The 23,020-nt window shown below is 47.7% G+C and overlaps 1 protein-coding gene across 1 annotated transcript in view; it reads right to left on the bottom strand.

Annotated features, from left to right (window-relative positions):
- HPCAL1 (hippocalcin like 1) overlaps window positions 1–21,748 on the bottom strand; it is a 263,671-nt gene extending 241,923 nt beyond the window's left edge. Inside the window, exon 1 of the mRNA XM_075341108.1 lies at window positions 21,201–21,748. The gene's annotated coding sequence lies outside the window, so the exon portion shown is untranslated. The remainder of the gene's footprint in view (window positions 1–21,200) is intronic.
- Between the last annotated feature and the right edge of the window lie 1,272 nt (window positions 21,749–23,020).

The raw sequence follows: 23,020 nt of genomic DNA, 5'->3' as shown, positions 1-23,020 counted from the left end.
CACACACACCTAAGCTGCCCAATACCACCAGCCCCAGCAGTGAGAGACTTTGCAGCGGTGGCTTTAGCCATACAGTCGCATACCGCAAGTGGCGTCACGAAAAAATCTTTATTTTTATTTTTCCCTTGTACAAAACCCCCTTTTAAGCGACCCCCAGGGTCACGGAACTGGGCAACAGCGACCCGTGGTGAAATATCCCAGTAATATACAGCCTGGAACCGAGTACCCCAAAGCCCTGTCCTGTCTCTGGCTGACATATTCTCTGCTGCTTCATCCCTACCTCAACATCCCCAGGAACCAGACCTAGTTGGGGGGACGAGGGGACAACCCTCCAGCACCCTGCATCAGCACCTAACTCCTGGGGACCTCCAGCAGTGCCTGGCCATACCAAAGCCGAACATCCCAACTGGCGTCACAAACTTTTTATTTATATAATTTATTTTTCTCTCCCCTTTTTAACATTATTTTTAATCCCCATCACAAAAGCCTGTTGCACGCGCCCAGTATGGCCACATCGCCACTCGGACCCACCTCTGTAACATCAGAGGTCTACCGGGGGTGGCACATTTGGAGGTGTCTCGAGTTCAACACAATGGTGGATGGTGAATGTATGAAGGAATGAACTTCAACATGCTGAACCAGAGATGGTCACCAACAAAAAAGGGGCCCTGTGCTAGAACATTATATGAGCCCTTTGCATCACAATGCACCTCTTTATGTATCAGTGACAGAGAGACTGTATGTTGTTTGGAGGTAGATGAGGCCCCTTTATCTCTTGGACCCCTATGCAGTTGCATAAGGATGCACCTTTGGTATATCTTCCCCTGTGATCAACCCTTTTACTTTCAGAAAAGGTAAAGCCAGTAGAGATATCTGGTATCACCAGGGGCATCACCACAAAGGGTTCAGGAGTTCCTTTGGCCCATAGTAAAAAACTAGTAAAAACTTAAACATTTATTAAATGTCTGCAATCTTCATTCCTTCATTAATTTTTGGAACTGCTATGCTGTTATGCACTTTGTAGCATTTAGGAGTGTATCTTCCAGTAATATAGGCTGGATGTGAAGTCTATGTATCTGTAATGCTGCCCTATTCAACTCTACAGCTTCTATCCTTTAATCCTCTCCTCGTCATGAACTTTCCTTCTTATCTATTGCCTTTTTTTTCTCTGTCCTTTACAAGCTTTCTCCCTTCTTCACGCCGTGAAGATCAGGGTACAGATTCAGCCCCCTCCATGCTGCCATTTTGAACAATCTCTCAAAGAGAAGGGATAGGGAAACAGAAGGGGCCATCACAACTGAGCCAGAGTGCTGATGAATTTGCAATATTTTTTTTACTTAGATGAAGGACTTAGGGGTACTTTACACGCTGCGACATCTCTAGCGATTGCTAGCGATGTCGAGTGCAATAGCTCCAGCTCCCGTCGCTTGTGCGACATTTGGTGTTCGCTGCCGTAGCGAACATTATCGCTACGACAGCGTGACACGCACATACCTGGTCAGTGATGTCGCTGTGACCGCCGAACAATCCCTCCCTCTAGGAGGTGCATTCGGCGTTATAGCGACGTCACGACGGCGTCACTAAGCGGCCGGCCAATATAAGTGGAGGGGCGGAGATGAGCGGGACGTAACATCCCGCCCACTTGCTTCCTTCCGCATTGCCGGTGGAAGCAGGTAAGGAGATGTTCGTTGTTCCCGCGGTATCACACATAGCGATGTGTGATGCCGCAGGAACGACGAACATCATCATACCGGTGGCAGCAGCGATATTAAGGAAATGAACGACGTGTCAACGATCACCGTTTTGGAACGATTTTGCGATCATTGATCGTCGCTAATTAGTGTTACCTGCCGCGATGTCGCTACCGGTGCCGGATGTGCGTCACTAACGACGTCACCCCGACGATATATCGGTAGCGATGTCGCAGCATGTAAAATACCCCTTAGAACACACTCGTCAGCAGCAAAACTGAAAAAACTCCACTATTTTGAAAGTTGCATAACTTTTCATTTAGGGCGCAAACAGTTATATTGAGAACTTCAACAATTGCTATTCTCATCTCTCAGAAAGCTATTTCAGGATGCCACCTAGGAGAAGGTCCACTTTCTAGGTGCTGATGTTAGTAGTACAGTATTCCTGTCAGTAGAAAGTCAGTATATAGCCCCATGTCAAATAGGGGTGGAAAGCAAGGCTAGACTTAAAGAGGTTGGCCACTACTTTAACATCGATTGCCTATCTATAGGATTGGTCAAGAATGTCTGATCGGCCGAGGTCCCATACCCCACTGATCAGCTGTTTTCGGAGCCGGTGGTGACGGGAAATGCTCAGTTCCTAAGCTTCCCTGTCTTCTGATAGTGGCTGGGGCCAGGTACTGCAGATCCGCCTCCCAGTCGGATCAATAGGAAGCAGAAGTGCAGTACCCGGCCGCTATCAGAAGGGGACAGCTCCGGAACTGATCATTTCTGACTGCCTGCTGCCGCCACTGAGAGCAGTTAATCGGCGAGGGTGTGGGTGTCCGACCCTGGCCAGACAGACATTGATGACCTATCTTAAAGGCCGCTTTACACACTACGACATTGCTAGCAATTGCTAGCGATGTCGAGCGCGAAAGCACCCGCCCCCATCGTACATGCGATATCGTGTGATCACTGCCGTAGCGAACATTATCGCTACGGCAGCGTCACCCGCACATACCTGCTCTGCGACATCGCTGTGACCGGCGAACCGCCTCCTTTCTAAGGGGGCGGTTCGTTTACCGTCACAGCGACGTCACAGCAGCGTCACCGAACCGCCGTCCAATAGAAGCGGAGGGACGGAGATGAGCGGGACGTAACATCCCGCCCACCTCCTTCCTTCCTCACTGCGGCCGGCCGCAGGTAAGGTGAGGTTCCTCGTTCCTGCGGTGTCACACATAGGGATGTGTGCTGCCGCAGGAGCGACAAACTACTTCGTAAACCGAGCAGCAGCGATATTTGAGAATAGGGGGGCATGTCACCGATGAGCGATTTTGACCGTTTTTGCGCCGATTCAAAATCGCTCATAGGTGTCACACACAAAGACATCGCTAAAGCGACCGGATGTGCGTCACAAATTCCGTGACCCCAACGAGATCGCTTGAGCGATGTCGCAGCATGTAAAGCAGCCTTTAGGCGAGGACATCAATGTTAAGCCAGCTTTTTTTTCACCTCTGGCACCATTTACCCAGTTGCACGAGGCCTTGATTCCATTTCTCATGTCCACCAACTGCATCAGAAGAAGGTACTGTACAGAACAGCAACCAACCTAAGGACATTCCTGTTGTCAAGGACCAAGCAACCCCTTACAAAAGATGTACTATAAAGAATCTATTGTAAAGATACACTTTACCAGGATCCATTACAAATAAGTATTGTTGTGTTCTTTCAGGTGCTAGCTGACGGCAATGATAAATTATGCGTGCCTGTTACTGGTACTATATACTAAAGGCAAAGGTGCTGCCTACTCGAAGTAAAAACACAAGCGTGATTTGTCATAGTCTCTACTTCTTCTGCCGACGCCAGGAAAACAACGGAAAGAAGACATGTTGGGACAACTCCGTCATAACATTGCAATGTAGCAGGTGGGCCAAGTGGTTTCCACAGACGAAGAGGGAGGCTTTACAACAGAATCATTTCACAGTAACGCCACATTCAAGATTTGGCTGAGGAATGAGGAAGCCGTCCAACATCTTGGCTGAGTAGAAATGTCAAATGCAACGAGCCTTCTTAAAAAAGAAGCAATTTCTAATCATTTTCAAGGTCGAAACATAATCAAAACCTTTCACGGTGCAGGAACTGATGGTCAAGTATCTCCAGATTTTTGGACAAGAAGATATAATTTTACCCAGGCATGTCTCTCCTACAATGTGGAACATACTCTAGCGCTGGGCTGTTTTAGGATCAGAGATGGAAGAATGCGTATTTCTGTGGGTTGTAGAGAAGAAACCATTTTTTATTGTATATTTGACAGACACATGTAACACCATCCTACATACATTGCTAGCGCTAACAAGCCTTTATTTTTTTTTTATATCACCTGAGGAAAACAACAGTGGATTGTTGAAACGCGTTGTGGTTTGAGAGACCGCTAATAAATTTTGTCTCCAAAATAATCCTCTGGCAAATATCTTCATCAGCGCTCCATAAGACCGAATAGCCATTTCTCATTTATTTTTAGACAGACTTACGGTTTTACAGATAGAAGTGAAAAAAAGTTATTTCAGACATGGGAGCCGATTATGCAACTACAACCCCTGGCAAAAATTATGGAATCACCTGGCTCTGAGGATGTTCATTAAAGTTGTTTACTTTTGCATATAAAAAAAGCAGATCACAGACATGGCACAAAACTAAAATCATTTCAAATGTCAACTTTCTGGCTTTAACACTAAAAAAAAAATCATGAAAACATAATGTGCTAGCCAGTAACGATTACTTTTCAAAACCAAACAAGGGTTAAAATTATGGAATCACTCAATTCTGAGGTAAAAATTATGGAACCACACTTTAAATTTCCATTCCCAAAACTAACACCTGCATCAAATAAGATCTGCTCGATAGTCTGCATCTAAAAAGGAGTGATCACACCTTGGAGAGCTGTTGCACCAAGTGAACTGACATGAATCATGGCTCCAACACGAGAGATGTCAATTGAAACAAAGAAGAGGATTATCAAACTCTTAAAATCTTCACACAATGTTGCAAAAGATGTTGGTTGTTCACAGTCAGCTGTGTCTAAAATCGGAACCATATACAAACAACATGGGAAGGTTGTTAAAGGCAAACATACTGGTAGACCAAGGAAGGCATCAAAGCGTCAAGACGGGAAACTTAAAGCAATATGTCTCCAAAACAGAAAATGCACAAGAAAACAAATGAGGAACGAATGGGAGGAAACTGGAGTCAATGTCTGTGACCAAACTGTAAGAAACCGCCTAAAGGAAATGGGATTTACATACAGAAAAGCTAAACAAAAGACATCATTAACACCTAAACAGAAGAAACAAGGTTACAATGGCTAAGCAATCGTGGACTGTGGATGACTGGATGAAAGTCAAATTCAGTGATGAATTGCGAATCTGCATTGGGCAAGGTGATGATACTGGAACTTTTATTTGGTGTAGTTCCAATGAGATTTCTAAAGATGACTGCCTGAAGAGAACATGTAGATTTCCACAGTCATTGATGATATGGGGCTGCATGTCAGGTAAAGGCACTGGGGAGATGGCTGTCATTACATCTTCAATAAATGCCCAAGTTTACATTGAAATTTTGGACACTTTTCTTATCCCATCAATTGAAAGGATGTTTGGGGATGATGAAATCATTTATCAAGATGATAATGCACCCTGCCATAGAGCAAAAACTGTGAAAACATTCCTTAAAAGAAAACACATAAGGGCAATGACTTGGCCTGCAAATAGTCCAGATCTCAATCCAAGTGAAAATCTTTGGTGGAAGTTAAAGAAAATGGTCCATGACAAGGCTTCAACCTGCAAAGCTGTTTTGGTAACAGCAATCAGAGAAAGCTGAATCCAGATTGATGAAGAGTACCGTTTGTCACTCATTAAGTCCATGCCTCAGAGACTGCAAGCTGTTATTTAAGCCAGAGGTGGTGCAAGACAATACTAGTGATGTATTGGAGTGTTTTTTTGTTTGTTTTTCTTGATTCCATAATTTTTACCTCATAATTGAGTGATTTCATAATTTTTCCCTCTGTTTGGTTTTGAAAAGTAACAGTTACTGGCTAGCACATTATGTTTTCATGATTTTTTTAGTGTTTCGTAAAGCCAGAAAGTTGACATTTGAAATTACTTGTTTTGTGCCATGTCTGTGATCGGCTTTTTTTTAAACAAAAGTAAACAACTGAATGAACATCCTCAGAGCCAGGGGAGGCGAGAATTTTTGCCAGGGGTTGCATCAAGAGCAAATTTGATGGTGCTTTAAAGGGAACCGGTCACCACTTTTTTGGACTATAAGCTGCGGCCACCACCACCGGGCTCTTAGATACAGAATTCTAACATGCTGTATATAACAGCCCCGACCACTGTGAGAACATAAACAATTTATAATACTTACCTAACTGTCGTGCGGTGGGTCATATGGGCGTCTCCTTGGACGAAGATGGCAGAAAGAGGCAGCGCCGGCACCGGAGAATGGAGACGCCCATATGGCCCACCGCACGACCGTTAAGTAAGTATTATAAAGTATTTTTTATGTTCTCACAGTGGCCTGGGCTCTTATATACAGCATGTTAGAATGCTGTATATAAGAGCCTGGTGGTGGTGGCCGCAGCTTATACGTCAAAAAAGTGGTGACAGGTTCCCTTTAAAGGGTTTGTTTCCTTTCAGAAAACTATAATGTGAGCTGCAGAAGTTTTAACAAAACTAAGTATTTCTAACACTACCAGGCAGGGACAGCGTCAGCACCCGGGCAAGCATTGGGACCCTCGACAGCCGAGGGTCGGCAACAGCACTTTACTGGCTGTCGACCCTTTAAAACTGGTACATGCACCCAGCATTCACTGCTGAACGCTGTGTGCACATATATAAATTCATATATGGGTGGTGCTAGTGCGCAAAGTGGTTCGCTCCCGCCCCACAGATGAAGAGAGTAGAGAGAGAGGAGCCATAGCACAGTGTCAGGCAGCAGAACCTGGCCCTATAACTGTATGTGCCCCCCGCCTCACCCCCCTAACTGTGTGCCCCCCCCCGAGCTGTATTTGTATTTGCCCCTTAGTACTGCTCATTCCCCCAGTAACATCTATGCCTCTCTCGTATTGTGTATGCCCCTCAGTAATGTGTATGCATCCCCAGTAATGTCTACGCGCCGAGCCTCCCCTGTGATGTATATACTGTAGCAACAACCCTCCCCTGTGATGTATATACTGTGGCTACCAGCTCCTCCTATGATGTATATACGTATATACTATATTCCCCAGCCCCTCCTGTGATGTATATACTGTAGTCTCAGCCTCTCTTGTGATGTATATACTGTAGTCTCCAGCCCCTCCTGTGAAGTATATTCAGCAGTCTCAGTGTGCACTGTGTGTGGCCATGTCTGTTAAAGTGACGTCCATCACACAGTGTGCCCTGCACGGTCACAGGCCCGTGAGGAGCTGGATGGAGACAAGCGGGGGAGGAAGGTGAGGCTTGTTGCCGACTTCTCCATTTTAAAAATATCTCTAATGTGTGTGTGTGTGCATGTATGATAAATGTATCTATGTATGTCAGTCTATATGACTGTATCTAGATTTATATCTGTTTCTATGTATCTTTGTTTATTGCAAAGGATTGTTGAAAATCCACTTGTGACTTTTAGGATCGCTACTTCCAATAGGTGGCGCTGTGCTAGAGTTTGTCTCCTTTACTGGAGAGACAATTTGAATATTTCGCAGAGGGGCATTGCAGCTATAAGTCCCCTTACCTGGCAGCCAGACTGGCTTGCAAAGTCTCCTTAAGGAGAATAGTGTTCCCCCGTGGTCCCCACATAGCTTTCTCATGAGCCAGATCAGACACCCCCATACTTTGCACTGACGAGGGGCAAGCACCCCGAAACACCGTGTCTGCAAATTGGGATTCTGATCTGGCTTATATATCCTGAGTCATATTGCAAAGGATTGTTGAAAATCCACTTGTGACTTTTAGGATCGCTACTTCCAATAGGTGGCGCTGTGCTAAAGTTTGTCTCCTTTACTGGAGAGACAATTTGTATGTATCTTTGTGAATTTGTCTTCAAATATGTATATGTATGTACTGCATGCCTGTACGTGTGCGCATTTGTATGTGCATGTCTGCATGTGCATGGGTGCCACTGAGACTTTTTCACCCGGGGCCGGCCCTTCTACCAGGCTACAGTGCCAAATTTTCACTACTGTTCCGATCTGTTGTCTGCAATGCTGACATTGCATCGACAATGCTGCAGCCAATCAATGAACTCAGTGGCTTGTGCCAAATACACAGGCAAAGACACTGGGCTCAATGGACGACTGCAGCGCTGTCGACATGATGTACAGACAGAGACCGAGAGCAGTCGCAGAGACTGAACTCTGGACCCAGGAAGGGGAAGTAATAGTTTGTTTTGCTATGATTACCGCAGCTTATGGCCCATAGTTTTCTGAAAGGAAATAACCTATTTGAGGATAACACATGGGTTTTAAATCAGCATCTAAACAAATTTCCTCCTCTTTAATTGAAGTCCTGCAATTGCCTGGGGATGTTATTTGGAAAACATTTAGGCTGTGAGCACATATTGCATTTAATGTGTTTTTTTGTAATGCTTTTTTGAGTGCTGATTTGTCACAAAACTGCAAGCAACTCCTGATGCCAGCAAAGTAAATGGCAATTCTGAAGTATAGTGCACACGATGAGCAGAGCCGGCGTCACCATCTGCTGCACCTGGGCAAGTGCCGAGGCTCTGAACAAACATGGGGGGCCCACTCGCTGTCGGGCACACCGTCAGCGCTGTTTGCCCGATGGTGTCCCCAGTCCTTTATGATGTATGGTGCCTGCCACCCGGATAACTGTCTCCCCCCTCCCTCATGCGTTCTTTCCTCCCGTGCGCTGTCTCTCTGCACTATATGAAGAGCACAGCATCCTGACTTATAAGTATTCATAGGCCAGGAGCAGAGACCGATGATGTCACCTGACATGTGCGGTTTGCAGCACTGAACCCCTACATCACTGGGACACCGATCAGCAGTAAGGACGCTGCGCTCATCACACAGCGCAGGGAGAGATGAGAGAGCACGGGGGAGAAGAGACCGCACAGGGGGAGTAGAAACTGTATAGGGGAAAAGAGAGTGAGCGGGGGGGGAAAGAAAGTGCACGAGGGGAAAAGAGACCACAGGGGGGAAAAGAGACAGCACAGGGGTAAAGAGACAGCACGTGGGGAAAAGACAGCACAGGAGGGGGGAGAGACAGCACGGGGGGGGGAAGAGACAGCACGGGGGGGAAGAGACAGCTCGGGGTGGGGGAAAGACAGCACAGGGGGAAGAGACAGCATGGGGTGGGGGAAACACAGCACAGGGGGGAAGAGACAGCACTGGGGGGAGAAAAGAGAGTGCACACAGGGAAATGAGAGAGCACCCGGGGTAGAGGAGAGAGCGCACGGGGAGAAGAGAGCGCACGGGGGAGAAGAGAGTGCGCATGGGGAGAAGAGAGAGCGCACGGGGGAGAAGAGAGAGCGCACGGGGGAGAAGAGAGAGCGCACGGGGGAGAAGAGAGCGCACGGGGGAGAAGAGAGAGCGCACGGGGGAGAAGAGAGAGCGCACGGGGGAGAAGAGAGAGCGCACGGGGGAGAAGAGAGAGCGCACGGGGGAGAAGAGAGAGCGCACGGGGGAGAAGGGATTATATTTATGGTAATTATATTATTTATATATACAGCCCTGCAACCTCTATATGCTAATAATGAATCATGGAATGTGTTAAATGTGCCCACTGGGACTCTTTCACCCAGGGGCCCACGAAAACCTGAAGCCGGCCCTGACGATAAACATTTTCTCCTTGCAGATTTGGTGCAGAAAATTATCTGCAGCATGTCAATTCTTTCAGCATTTTAGCAGTGTTTTTTTCACCTGACTTCAGTTTTAAAAACTCATGTAAAAAGGCGTAAAAAAATACATAAAAATGTGGCAATCAAAAAGCAGGCCGCTGCATTTTTCTGCCAAGAGATAAACAAATACTGCAGAATTCTTAAGGTTACAAATCCATCTCCAGAGATCTTGATCTCTCTAGATCTATGAGTGAGAAGACCACATAGCTATGATAGTATGTACTACTAATGGGCAGTACAAATGGAAGAGTAGTCAGGAAAGCCGGGGTCTGCTAACAGGAGGACAAGCAATGAATTCCAGTAGAAAACAGAGGCGTAATCAGGTCATGATCTGAGGTCAGGATTCCAAGAGGGCACATATGGATACAGGGAGTAAACTGAGACGTGGTCAGGTAACGGTCCGAGGTCAAAAGTCAGTAGGTCATAACAAGAACAAGGAATGGGCAGAGGAAAGTCAAACAACTGTCCAAGGTCAGACAACAAGGATCAGAACAAACAGGAATACAGGCTAACCGCACTAGTCACAAACCAGAATGTAGAACTGGCAAGGTTCTGGGGGAGCATGCTTAGTAAAGAAGCAGAGCAATTACCAGGAAGGTGGAACAGCTGAGTAATCAGCACCTCCCAAAACCAGCATGGAATCTTGCGCTGTCAATCAACCTGTCAGCTCAGTAGCTCAGGAAAATACAGCAGAGTACCTCTTAGGCCCCCTTCACACGTCCGTGAAAATCACGCACGTGTTTCATGGACGTGTCAAAGGTGCGTTTTCTCCTCTGTGTGCCATGTTTATGGCACTGCATGTGTTCTCCGTGATAACACACGGAGAACGAGAACTTTCTGCTCACCTGTCCCCGGCGTCGCTGTCCGTGATGCTGAACTTCGGTCTCCAGCCCTGCCGACTCCCCGCTGCTGCTGCTTCCGCCGCAGTGAAGTGAATATTAAATGAGCATAATGTGCGGCGGTCGGCAGCAAGTGACAGCAGCGGCAGAGACTGCAGGGCTGGAGAAGGGGAGTAAAGATGTGTTATTTCTTTCTCTGACACGTGAGTTTTCACCGGCGCGTGTCACACGGGACCGCATCCACACTACATCTGTGTGGTAAGGGGGCGGGCCGTGTGACACCCGTGCTGCCGGAGAAAAACAGACATGCATCCGTGTGGAGCACACGGACACACGTCTGCTCCACACGGAGGCATGGGCCAATGGCTGCACACGTGGGTTTACGTGTGCCCGTGTCTGGCACAGACCTAGCACGTACCGGAGACACGTGCGTGTGAAGGGGGCCTTAGTGTGCAAGATGCACTGCACAGAGGAATCATGACAATAGCATTGAATATGCCCCAACTATCATCATGTATTTTTTTTGATCTTTCTTATACTTCTCCCATCTTCTACTTGCTCTCATGTTCTAAGGTTGAAAAATAAGGTTTGCAAATCTTCAATAAAAACATTAAACATTAAAAAAAAAGAAGTGATGGCGACCACTGGGCAGGAGAACACTTTACCACATTAATAGAAGAAGCCATCTGATCCATAGTGCGAGTTATCAGCTTTGTAGCCACGGTTATTTGCAGTTAATTCATCGTTCAGTTTTATACTTTTACCAGTAATGCCGCCATCGTGGGTGGGAAGCTTAGCAAACTCACCAGGGCAATGTCCTACTAGTAAACCTTGGCCCTGACATTTTGTAGAAATCTAGAATGAAATTAATGGATTTTCTTTTTATACAATTTCTAAACTTAGCAATATTCATTATTCATCTTTATTATAAAATGTCTCCTTTTCCATACCCCGGCAGATTACATACATATTCTATTTCATATTCGGTCATGTAATTAGCTGCACACTATACAGGAGGCAGAAGGTCAAGCACAGATAATTCTGCCTTGCCGTAAACCCTTGCATCTCCAGAGCCTTCTCAGTGTGAAGAATGAGCACAATGCATGTGTGTAATGTAATAGTGACTTATCGTCCACAGCAAACACCTCCTGCGCCCTGGATCTCCATATAAAGGGTGAAATATTAACAAACCGCAGGCGCACAAATCACTTGCAACTAAATATTCTCCAAAGGGCAAAGGTTAAGTAGCAAAGCGGTAATGAAAGTCTCAGGCGGAAGGTACAGGTCCCATAATCAGTATTTAGTCATTCAGGGCATTACCTAAAATCTATATATGAAATATAGGATGCGTATATAAACATAAATTAGATTGTAAGCTCTTCGTTTATCTTCCCACGAGGCGCATATTTAGTGGATTTTTCATCCGCTGCGTTTTACAGAACTGTGGCAACAAATGAGATTTTTAAGAAATAATGTAGAAAATGATTGTAGCATAAATTGCCCAGCAATGAGACACTGAAATCTGCGACAATTGATGCTGCTGATATTACCGCTGATTTATTTCCTTGAAATCTTCAACATCGCCATTTTTGCTATAAAATCTGCAGGCATTTTATCTGCAGTGTTTCTGCCCCTTGTGTTCAGTCTGGTGGTCCTTACATGTTCTTTAAACACATGGAGTGAAAACGCTCTGTAAGTTATAGCTAGCTAGAGAACAACAGAGTACAGAGAATTGCTTTAGGCTATGTGCGTGAGTAAGGCCCTGTGCGCACGCTGCGGATTTACCGCGGATTTTGCCGCGGATTTGCTGCCGAAAATGTGTCTAACATTGCTCCAGTCATTCCCCAGCAAATCCTATGGGTTTTAAAAAAATGCTGTGCGCACAATGCAATTTTTATACCTGCGGATTTTCCGCTGCGGAATTAATGAGCATGTCACTTCTTTTCTGCAGGTATCTGCAGTTTTTGCCATGGATAATGGTAAAAATCCATAGGGACCAACCTGGGAAAAATCCGCAGTAAATCCGCGGTAAATCCGCGGCAAAACCGCATGCGGATTTCGCTGCAGTTTTGGTGCGGTTTTTTACCGCAGGTGCAGGATTCTGTAAGAAGGTCCGGTTTTTCCTTAAGAAAAAGGCACTTTCTAGTGCGCACATAGTCTAAATGTGCAGCATAAATGTGCATGTTTTATACAGTGTTTTTTTCTGCCAACACAGAAAAAACTGCTGCAAATACTCAAAATGTGCACAAAGCCTAAGGCAGTGTGCTCACGGTGCGTTTTCTGATGCAGATTTGGTGCAGATTTTGGCACAAATCTTTATGCCAGCAAAGTCAATGAGAATCCTGAAGTGTGGTGCGCACGTTGATTATTTTTTACGTGCAGATTTGGTGCAGAAAATAATCTGCAGCTTGTCAATTGCTGGAGCGTTTTTTTTAATGCATTTTTTGCTTAATTTAAAAAAATGCATCACACAAAAAGGCAAAAAAACTAATTTTTTGTTCGGTGCATTTTTCCGCCAGAAGGTGCACAATTCATGCACAAAATTTCTGCACCAAATCTGCAGCGTGCGCACATAGCCTAAAGTATGTAACGGCGTCTGTTACTGACAGCAGAGCAGGGCCCACGGGAGCTCGGAGGCTGCACCGGGTTTCTTGGGTTTTACAAGAAGATGGGAGGATGGAGATAGATTGAAAACAAGCAGGTAGGAAGGTGTAATTACATGATTAGCTCCGCCATGATGCACGAGTGTCAGAACTTGGTGTGAACAGTCATCCTGTGCTGACAGAGTCCCTTTAAACAATCCAATGAGATGCTGTGATCATAAAGCGGAGGGCAAAAAAGGGTTGACAGATGGCCCCTCCCCATCCGCTTAGATGCCACCTGTGCATTTAAGGGGTTAAGCTGCCACAATAAACGCTAGCTCCAACTTCAACAGTTACTGACGGGTGTCAGCTGTTCAAAACAGCCAGCACAAGCCAGGTATAGAGAAGACTCCTGACTTCTGCCGAATATATACACCGATTGTTTAAGAGAAATGGGCAGAGAGTGGGTCTGTTTGGCTCATGAGCCCTCATTGCAATCGCGTGGCTTGCCACCATTGGTGTTACACCTCTGGGTGCACTTATGACAGGATGTGTGGAATGAAACCATCTACCATAGATCTCCATATCCTGGAGCTCCACAGGCATCTGCTCACAATAATGGCTTTCTGTTGGTAACATATATTGATTTATTACTATCAGTTCAGTTGTGCTGCGTTAGAAACGAGCAGTTCTTTGGTCAGTAATATCTCGTTATGGGGGTCCAAACACCTAGCAGGAGAATACATACCCCATACAGTCCTAGAAGAAGAGCGTAACAATCAGTAACATATGGAGCTGTCACGGGTTAACCCTTAAGCCTGCTTTACATGTTACGATTTTGCATACGATATCATATGCGATCGTAACTGCCCCCATCGTATGTGCGGCACGTTCAATTTTGTTGAATGTGCCGCACAAACGGATAACCCCTGTCACACGTACTTACCCGTCCATACGACCTTGATGTGGGCGGCGAACGTCCACTTCCTGGAGTGGGAGGGACGTTCGGCGTCACATCGACGTCACGCGGCAGCCGGCCAATAGAAGCGGAGGGGCGGAGATGAGCGGGACGTAAACATCCCGCCCACCTCCTTCCTTCCGCATTGCTGGCCGGGAGCCGCAGGACGCAGGTAAGATCTGTTCATCGTTCCCGGGGTGTCACACACTGCGATGTGTGCTATCCCGGGTACGATGAACAACCTGACGTTCAATTTATGAGGAATGAACGATGTGCGTGCGATGAACGTTTTACCGTTCAATCGCAATCGCACGTAGCTGTTACACACTACAATGTACCTTACGATGCCGGAAGTGCGTCACTTACGACGTGACCCCGCCAACACATAGTGTCAGGACCGGGAGGACTGATGGGCCCAGGAGGTGGATCCACTGGACCGAGTATCCCACCGGGGGGCAGGGTACACGGCAGCCGGAGCACTGGCGTGGCAGGGACAGGTATAACCAGGTCAGCAGAGTCACAGAGTTCTTCAGGACGGTAAGGAAACAGGCACAGGTACCAGGGAGCAAAGACAAGGAGTCTACAGGACACGGCACCAGGGGGCCTGAGCACCTAGCTCAAAAGACAAAGCTTCCAGACACGTTGATCAGGCAACGCCCCTATGGAAAGGCCAGTCTTATATATCCAGCACAGCCGTATGTCACATCCTGCTTCAGGTGTGCTGGGTCCATAAAACCAGGAGAGTGGGCGCGGCCTGGTCCTATACAGAGGCATGAGGCTAATACTCAGAGTCAGACTCATGAGACCAGGAGCAGGACACAGGAGAGCACGAGCGGGAGCGGCAGCCATGACCGGTGGACACGTGGAGTGGATCAGTGGGTAAGGAGCAGTGCAATGACGGTGAGGCCGGATCAGTGGGTACGGAGCGGTGGTGCGATGCAGGTGCGACTGGATCAGTGGGTACAGAGCGGTGGTGCAATGCAGGTACGACTGGATCAGTGGGTATGGAGCGGTGGTGCGATGCAGGAACCGGCTCAGTGGGTAAGGAGGGCTGCTGGGACACCGGGAGCGTGACAGTACCCCCCCCTTGAAGCCCCCCTCCCCGTGGCCGGGACATGTAGGCGCGCCGAAGAGGGGCAGCAACGTACTTCCGGGACAACCAGGACCGAGCCTCGGGGCCGCAATCCACCCAATCGACCAGGAAGGACTGCCTACCCCGGACCGTTTTCATGGCCACTATGTCCCGTATCGGAGAACCCAAGTCAGCGGCAACGGAGGCAACGGATAAGGGAAGACAGTCAGAAACAGGACTGGAGTCGTGGGCGACCGGTTCGGGCGTCTCGGACCGGGTACAGGAAAGTGTGTCATCCTCAGTAGCAGGGGGCATCAAAGTCTCAAGTGCCAGGGATGGTGGAACGACGCTGGACTGCGTCGACTCTGCTTCTGGGTCCGGTGGCACCACAGGCACAAGTGCCAGGAGCTGTGGTACACCGCTGGACTGAGTCGTCGCCTCTTCTTCTTCCTGCGGCATAGCAGGCTCGGGTGACAGGGGCCGAGGAACGGGCTGTAGGCAGTGGTCATGACACGAGGACCCCCAGCGGTTAATAGCGCCAGAGTGCCAACTAATGGCAGGGTCATGAAGTTGAAGCCAGGGCAGGCCCAACAGGAGCTCAGGAGCCATCCTCGGGATCACAAAGAAGGTGATGGTCTCAGTATGCAAAGTGCCAACCTGGAGTCTTACTGGTTCAGTGGTATATCGGACAGGTTCGTATAGCAGTTTGCCGTCCACGGAGGCGAACCAGAGGGGCTTGGCAAGCGGGATCACAGGTACTTGGTATCGGTCCACTGCAGACTGGCGTATGAAATTACCCGCCGCCCCAGAATCGATGTGGGCCTCTGCTGTGAACCTGGTCTTCTTCGTCGTCACCTGGACAGTCTGTGTAAGTGGAACGGAGGGGATTCCGGTGCCAAGGGTAGCGGTTCCCACCATCCCTTGGGCCTGGGGTCTACCAGGTTTCTCAGGGCATGTCCGAAGCATGTGTGACCCGTCTCCACAATAGAAGCACAGGCCCAGGGCGAGCCGTTCTGCACGGCGTTGCTTGGCTTGGTTCAGTCGGTCAATTTGCATGGGTTCCGGAAACATGTCACAGGAAGGCAGGGGCAAAGGAGCGGTAGGCCTCTGCGGGGACAAGGCGTGACGGGGTGGTAGCTTCTCCCGGAATACCTCTTTGGTTCGCTCCTGGAAACGGAGGTCAATCCGGGTGGCTAAGGATATTAAAGCGTCCAAAGTGCGTGGAACGTCACGGCCAGCAAGCTCGTCTTTGACGCGGCCAGAGAGTCCTTCCCAAAAGGCCGCCGTCAAGGCCTCATTGTTCCAGCCCAGCTCAGAGGCGAGCGTGCGGAACTGGATGGCGTATTGGCCGACGGTCAGGGTCCCTTGGCGTAGCCGGAGGAGCGAAGAGGTCACTGTGGTGGTACGTCCGGGTTCATCGAATGTACTTCGGAAAGCGTGCAAGAATTCCCGGATGTTAGTGGTCATTGGATCCTCATTCTCCCACAGGGGGTTAATCCAGGCTAGAGCTTCGCCTTCCAAGTGTGACATCAGGAACGCCACTTTAGCCTGGTCTGAGACAAACAAATGAGGAAGCAACTTGAAATGCAGGGAGCACTGGTTCAAGAAGCCGCGGCAGGACTTGGGATCCCCTGCATAGCGAGGCGGAGCAGCGAGGCGAAGTTGCGAGGCCATGGCGGAAACTGGTTCGGAGCCGGAGACTGGTTGCTGCGTGGACTCAGACGAGGCAGCGGTCTGCAGCGTATATAACCGGTGGTCCATGGACGCCAGGAATTTCAGCATCCGGTGTAAGGTGTCACGCTGTTGCACCAGTTCCTGGCGTAGTTCGGCCAGCTCAGATGTTTGTGCTCCAGCGGGATCCATGGCCTGATCAAACTGTCAGGACCGGGAGGACTGATGGGCCCAGGAGGTGGATCCACTGGACCGAGTATCCCACCGGGGGGCAGGGTACACGGCAGCCGGAGCACTGGCGTGGCAGGGACAGGTATAACCAGGTCAGCAGAGTCACAGAGTTCTTCAGGACGGTAAGGAAACAGGCACAGGTACCAGGGAGCAAAGACAAGGAGTCTACAGGACACGGCACCAGGGGGCCTGAGCACCTAGCTCAAAAGACAAAGCTTCCAGACACGTTGATCAGGCAACGCCCCTATGGAAAGGCCAGTCTTATATATCCAGCACAGCCGTATGTCACATCCTGCTTCAGGTGTGCTGGGTCCATAAAACCAGGAGAGTGGGCGCGGCCTGGTCCTATACAGAGGCATGAGGCTAATACTCAGAGTCAGACTCATGAGACCAGGAGCAGGACACAGGAGAGCACGAGCGGGAGCGGCAGCCATGACCGGTGGACACGTGGAGTGGATCAGTGGGTAAGGAGCAGTGCAATGACGGTGAGGCCGGATCAGTGGGTACGGAGCGGTGGTGCGATGCAGGTGCGACTGGATCAGTGGGTACAGAGCGGTGGTGCAATGCAGGTACGACTGGATCAGTGGGTATGGAGCGGTGGTGCGATGCAGGAACCGGCTCAGTGGGTAAGGAGGGCTGCTGGGACACCGGGAGCGTGACACATAGTAAGATATATTGTAGCGTGTAAAGCGGGCTTTACTCCATTGTACTGATTAAGAATGAGAATTAAGAATGGGTTACACTTGGATCTTCTCTAATAGTGAGTGGGAAAAGTTTTAATCACTTATGGTCAAATCCACATCACAGAAGACCGATAAATTACCTCTGAAGCTGCCCGTAAAAAAGTAATAGACTATAAAAAGCTATCCCTCTCTATACTCAGCCCAATAAAGTAAGGAAGGGTTACTGGGCCGGTATACGGTATACACTCATTGGGAGATTTTAAACAAGGGTGTCCACTGTAATGACAGTCGCTGCCCATGGATTACACACTATTACAGCATGGCCATATAACGTATGCTCAATTAACTCTTCTTGTGTTGCTGCTGGGCTGCAATCTATTGATAGCAGATGGAAATCTGGTAGCTTGGTAAGATCTCTAGTAACAATAATATAATACAATCTAACATTATATGAATATTTATATCGCACCAGCTTAACTAACATAGGTGCCTAGAGGTAGTGACAGATGGTACAAGTGCTATCCAGAACCATAGAACATGCTTAATTAACCCTTCCTGTCTCTCTATAGTCTCTGCTGCTGCTAAAAGCGTCAGATAAAGAATTGAACCTTTTTTATTTTGTCGCTAAAAAACAATGGTCACCAATCTTCAATACCCTAAAAACCACATTCAGGTCTGACAGATGGTCTCGAGCCACATCCAGATTCCACCAGGTAGTTGCATCCAGTTTCCCCAACCTTCCCCAGTAGTTGCATACAGTTTCCCCGACACTTACCCAGGAGTTGCATCCAGTTTTCTCACCCTTCCCCAGTAGTTGCATCTCGTTTCTCCGACCCTTCCCCAGTAGTTGCATCCTGTTTCCCCGGCCCTTCCCCAGAAGAAGCATTCAGTTTCCCCATCCTAACACAGTAGTTGCATACATTTCCCCCCATCCTTCCCCAGTAGTTGCATCCAGTTTTCCCACCCTTCCCCAATAGTTACATCCAGTTTCTCTACTTTTCCCCAGTAGTTGCATCCAGTTTCCCCATCCTTCCCCAGTAGTTGCATCCAGTTTCCCCATCCTTCCCCAGTAGTTGCATCCAGTTTCCCCATCCTTCCCCAGTAGTTGCATCCAGTTTCCCCATCCTTCCCCAGTAGTTGCATTCAGTTTCCCCAACCTTCCCCAGTAGTTGCATCGAGTTTCGCCAACCCTTCCCCAGTAGTTGTATCCAGTTTCCCTGACCCTTCCCCAGTAGTTGCATCCAGTTTCTCCGACCCTTCCCCAGTAGTTGCATCCAGTTTCCCCATCCTTCCCCGGTAGTGGCATCTAGCTTCCCCACCCTTCCCCAGTAGTTGCATCCAGTTTCCTGACACTTCCCCAGTAGTGGCATCCAGTTTCTCCGACCCGTCCCCAGCAGTTGCATCCACTTTCCCCGACCCTTCCCCAGTAGTTGCATCCAGTTTCCTCGACCCTTAGCCGGTATTTACAACCAGTTTCCGCACCCTTCCCCAGTAGTTACACCCAGAGCCACCCCCCATTTCCAGGATAATGCTAGCCAAAGCTTTCCCCCAGAAATCATACTGAGACCTTATTCCAACCTGCCTTATTGGCAGTATACTTAAATCCAGGGGTTCCCACCGCACTCCCATTACGTTATGGCAACCCCCAAACTGGTGCTTCCATCCTATTCTTCCACACCCATGACCAGTGAATGTGAATGCAGATCTGTTCTTCTGTTCAGGGCTACTAAGAAAAGTCACTATCTGGAGACCTGCTCTTCATAGCTGTTTGCTAGACCTGGTGCTAAAGCAACAAGCTGGCAGAAAGCTACGATCCGCACATCATGGGCCCGCGAGGCACATGTGGCTCCTGAGTCACAGTTTGGGGCTGCTTACTATAGAATACTACTACTTCTACCACCACACTAGTATTCTACTGCTACTGCTCCACATCTACATTCACATAGAGGATACCCATAGGTGGTATGAGCCTCAAGAATCCCTGGGGTATAGCCTTGGCACATAAAACATAGCATATGGAGTAGATTAACCCCTTATTACATCACAAATGCATATTGATGCTCAGGACAGTTTGTGCCAGCGCTACTAATTATCATCTACTTCCGGGAAAAGTAAGTGGGTTCCCAGGTGTAGCGACAGGTGTCATATCCCAAGACTGGGTTCACGTATGAATTTCCTACACATAAAATACGCAATATTTTGCAGTACAGTTGATAAATTGTAACTTATGCACATGCTGCGTTTATTTGGGGTTTTTTTGCGAAATCATGTCTTTTCTTATTTTTATTTGCTATTCACAATGTATTAATTTCTGTTGTGGAAACGCATCCTTTTAATATGGATATTACCCATTAATGAGGACCGCAAATCTGCGGGTTAAACGGAATTGTATTCTTACGTTTCTGCAACAAAAACCCCGCACATAGAAATGTATGAATAAGTGTGTAAAATATGCAGATGCAGAAACTCTTTGGATTTCTGTCTACACCCCAAATATGTTCCGATGTGTAGAATATTTGCTCGTCTAACCCTTTTCTACGTCTTTTGTAGCACCACAGCCGGCACTTGCGGAGCGGACCGGTTAACCCTTTCTAGCCACACTAATGCAGTCAGATGCTCAGTGCAGCCCATCTTGCCAACAAGAACACTGTTCTCCCACCTACAAAAGTAAACTGGATGGCGAATCCTAACTCAAACTACAGAATAGACACGATATATACAATATGTGCTCCGTTAACCCTTTCTTGCCACACTAATGCAGACAGATGCTCAGTGCAGCTCATCTGTTGTCCCATCTATAAAACTAAAGTGGATGGCGAATCCCAAATCAAACTACATTATAGCCACGATATACAGTATGTATATATATATATATATATATATATATATAAAATATGTACTCCGTTAACCCTTTCTTGCCCCACTGATGCAGACAGATGCTCAGAGCAGCTCATCTCGCCGACAAAAACACTGTTCTCCCACCTATAAAAGTAAACTGGATGGTGAATCCTAAATCAAATTACAGTATAGCCACAATATATATATATATATATATATATATATATATATATATATATATATACATATAATATGCACTCCGTTAACCCTTTCTTGCCCCACTAATGCAGACACATGCTCAGTGCAGCTCATCTGTTTTCCCACCTATAAAAGTAAACTGGATGGTGAATCCTAAGTCAAACTACATTATAGTCACGATATATATATATATATATATATATATATATATGTATATATATATATATATATAATGTGCTCCGTTAACCTTTTCTTGTCACACTAATGCAGACAGATGCTCAGTGCAGCCCATCTCGCCAACATGAACAGTGTTTCCCACCTATAAAAGTATACTGGATGGCGAATACTACATCAAACTACACTATAGCCACTATACATATATATGTACCCTCCATACGTTAACGCAGCACCAAAGGAAAGAGTTATGCAGAGGCTTAGTAACCCTTTCCAGTGTCCCAATCCTTCAACGCTTTACAATCAGAAAACAAAACAACAACACCAACAAGAAGAAGAGCTAACAATCTACATACGTGAGCTCAGCCGCAAGTACTACACTTACCAGCTGTCTTCGCCTCTTCTCTCTTTAAGTTACTTCTTGCTAGTTACTTGGTATCTGGGTCGCTTCCGCAGGCGTGAGCCACACCGACAGCCCCAAGACATCGATCAAATATCCTCCTCATCAGTGGGCTGAAAGAGGAAACGAGATGTGGGGCGTAGGCATCCAAGAATATCAGACTAATGATAATAAGAGTGATACAAAGTTCACAGGGCTGTGTTCAGAGAGGGAGCCCTGACCCTGGCTGGCTGCAGACAGGCACTGAGCTGCTGTCAATCACCATAGTGGGGGCACTGGGCATAGTAAGGAGGCAGCACTAATGTAATATTACAATAGAGCACACCACATTGCCAGGAGGGGGCGGACTGGATTTAGGAAATATGCTCTTAATTATTGCACCGCCTGGTAGACTACTAAAGTGCGCCTTAAGTATTTGCATATGATAGAAGGGGGGTTAGGCCTTGGATCCCCAGTGCACATTAGCCGCCCTGCAGACAGTTCCTGCTTCTGGTAGTGTGCTTGTCTGTATAGATGAGGCTTGGTGCATTCCACTCTGTAAGTAGTAGTAGGTGGAGCAGCTGGGAGTGGACGGAGGATGGGAGTAGCTTGTGCTGTAGGCAGAGGTCCATGATATTTAATACAGTATATATAAGCAATGCGCTTGTTGCTCTTCGTGGAAGGCTCCCTCTAGTGATCCACAAATACATGTCACATTGTTTCCTAAACACCAAAGCAGTGGATACTTATTATATCACATGTTACAGCTCATAGAGAGAGAAGATACATACAAAAGCCAGAAGTCACCAGATCTGGACGGTTTGTACGATACGTTAAACAAAAAATTGTAAAAAGTGTCATTATTCTGAGAGATGTTTGCAAAAAAATTCCAAAGAATTTTTATTTATATACATATTCCGCAGCGCTTTACAATCAAGAGGTTCATATACAACCAAATCATGAGTAAAGGCCGCTTTACACGCTACGAGATCGCTACAGCGATCTCGTTGGGGTCACGGATTTTGTGACGCACATCCGGCCGCTGTAGCGATCTCGCTGTGTGTGACTCCTAGGAGCGATTTTGGATCGTTGCAAAAACGTCTAAAATCGCTCCTCGTTGACATGGTGGTCTATTCTCAAATATCGCTGCTGTCGCGTGGGCGAAGTTGATCCTCGTCCCTGCGGCAGCACACATCGCTACGTGTGACGCCGCAGGAACGAGGAGCCTCTCCTTACCTGCCACACGCCAGCAATGAGGAAGGAGGTGGGCGGGATGTTCGTCCCGCTCATCTCCACCCCTCCGCTTTGATTGGCCGGCCGCTTAGTGACGTCGCGGTGACGTCGCTGTGATGCCGAACATCCCTCCCCCTTGAGGGAGGGATTGTTCTGCAGTCACAGCGACGCCGACGACCAGGTAAGTGCGTGTGACGCTGCCGTAGCGATAATGTTCGCTGCGGCAGCGATCACCAAATATCGGCATAACGATAGGGGCGGGTGCTATCACGCTCGCCATCGCTAGCATCGGCTACTGATGTCGCAGCGTGTAAAGCCCGCTTAACAGTTATAGAAGATACAATAATTAAAGGGATGGTTCATCAATTTTTTTTATTTTCTACATCGATATTATATTGAGAAACAATGTTTCTCTCAAATACCTTATGTTGGCAATAGTGCCTGTGAGAGGCGGTATTGCAGACCGCTTGTTCCCCGCTCCGTGACCCCCGGGCTCCGTGACCTCGGGGATCCGGTGACGTCACGTCAAGTTCCGCACACGTCACATCCCTGCGGCCGGCTGCAATCTTCCTGACTCACTGGGCTGTGGGCGG

This window comes from Anomaloglossus baeobatrachus, chromosome 3 (genome assembly GCF_048569485.1).
Source record: "Anomaloglossus baeobatrachus isolate aAnoBae1 chromosome 3, aAnoBae1.hap1, whole genome shotgun sequence".
Taxonomy (NCBI): domain Eukaryota; kingdom Metazoa; phylum Chordata; class Amphibia; order Anura; family Aromobatidae; genus Anomaloglossus; species Anomaloglossus baeobatrachus.
Note: the sequence above shows the minus strand (reverse complement) of the source record. Positions and strands in the feature narration are given on the sequence as shown.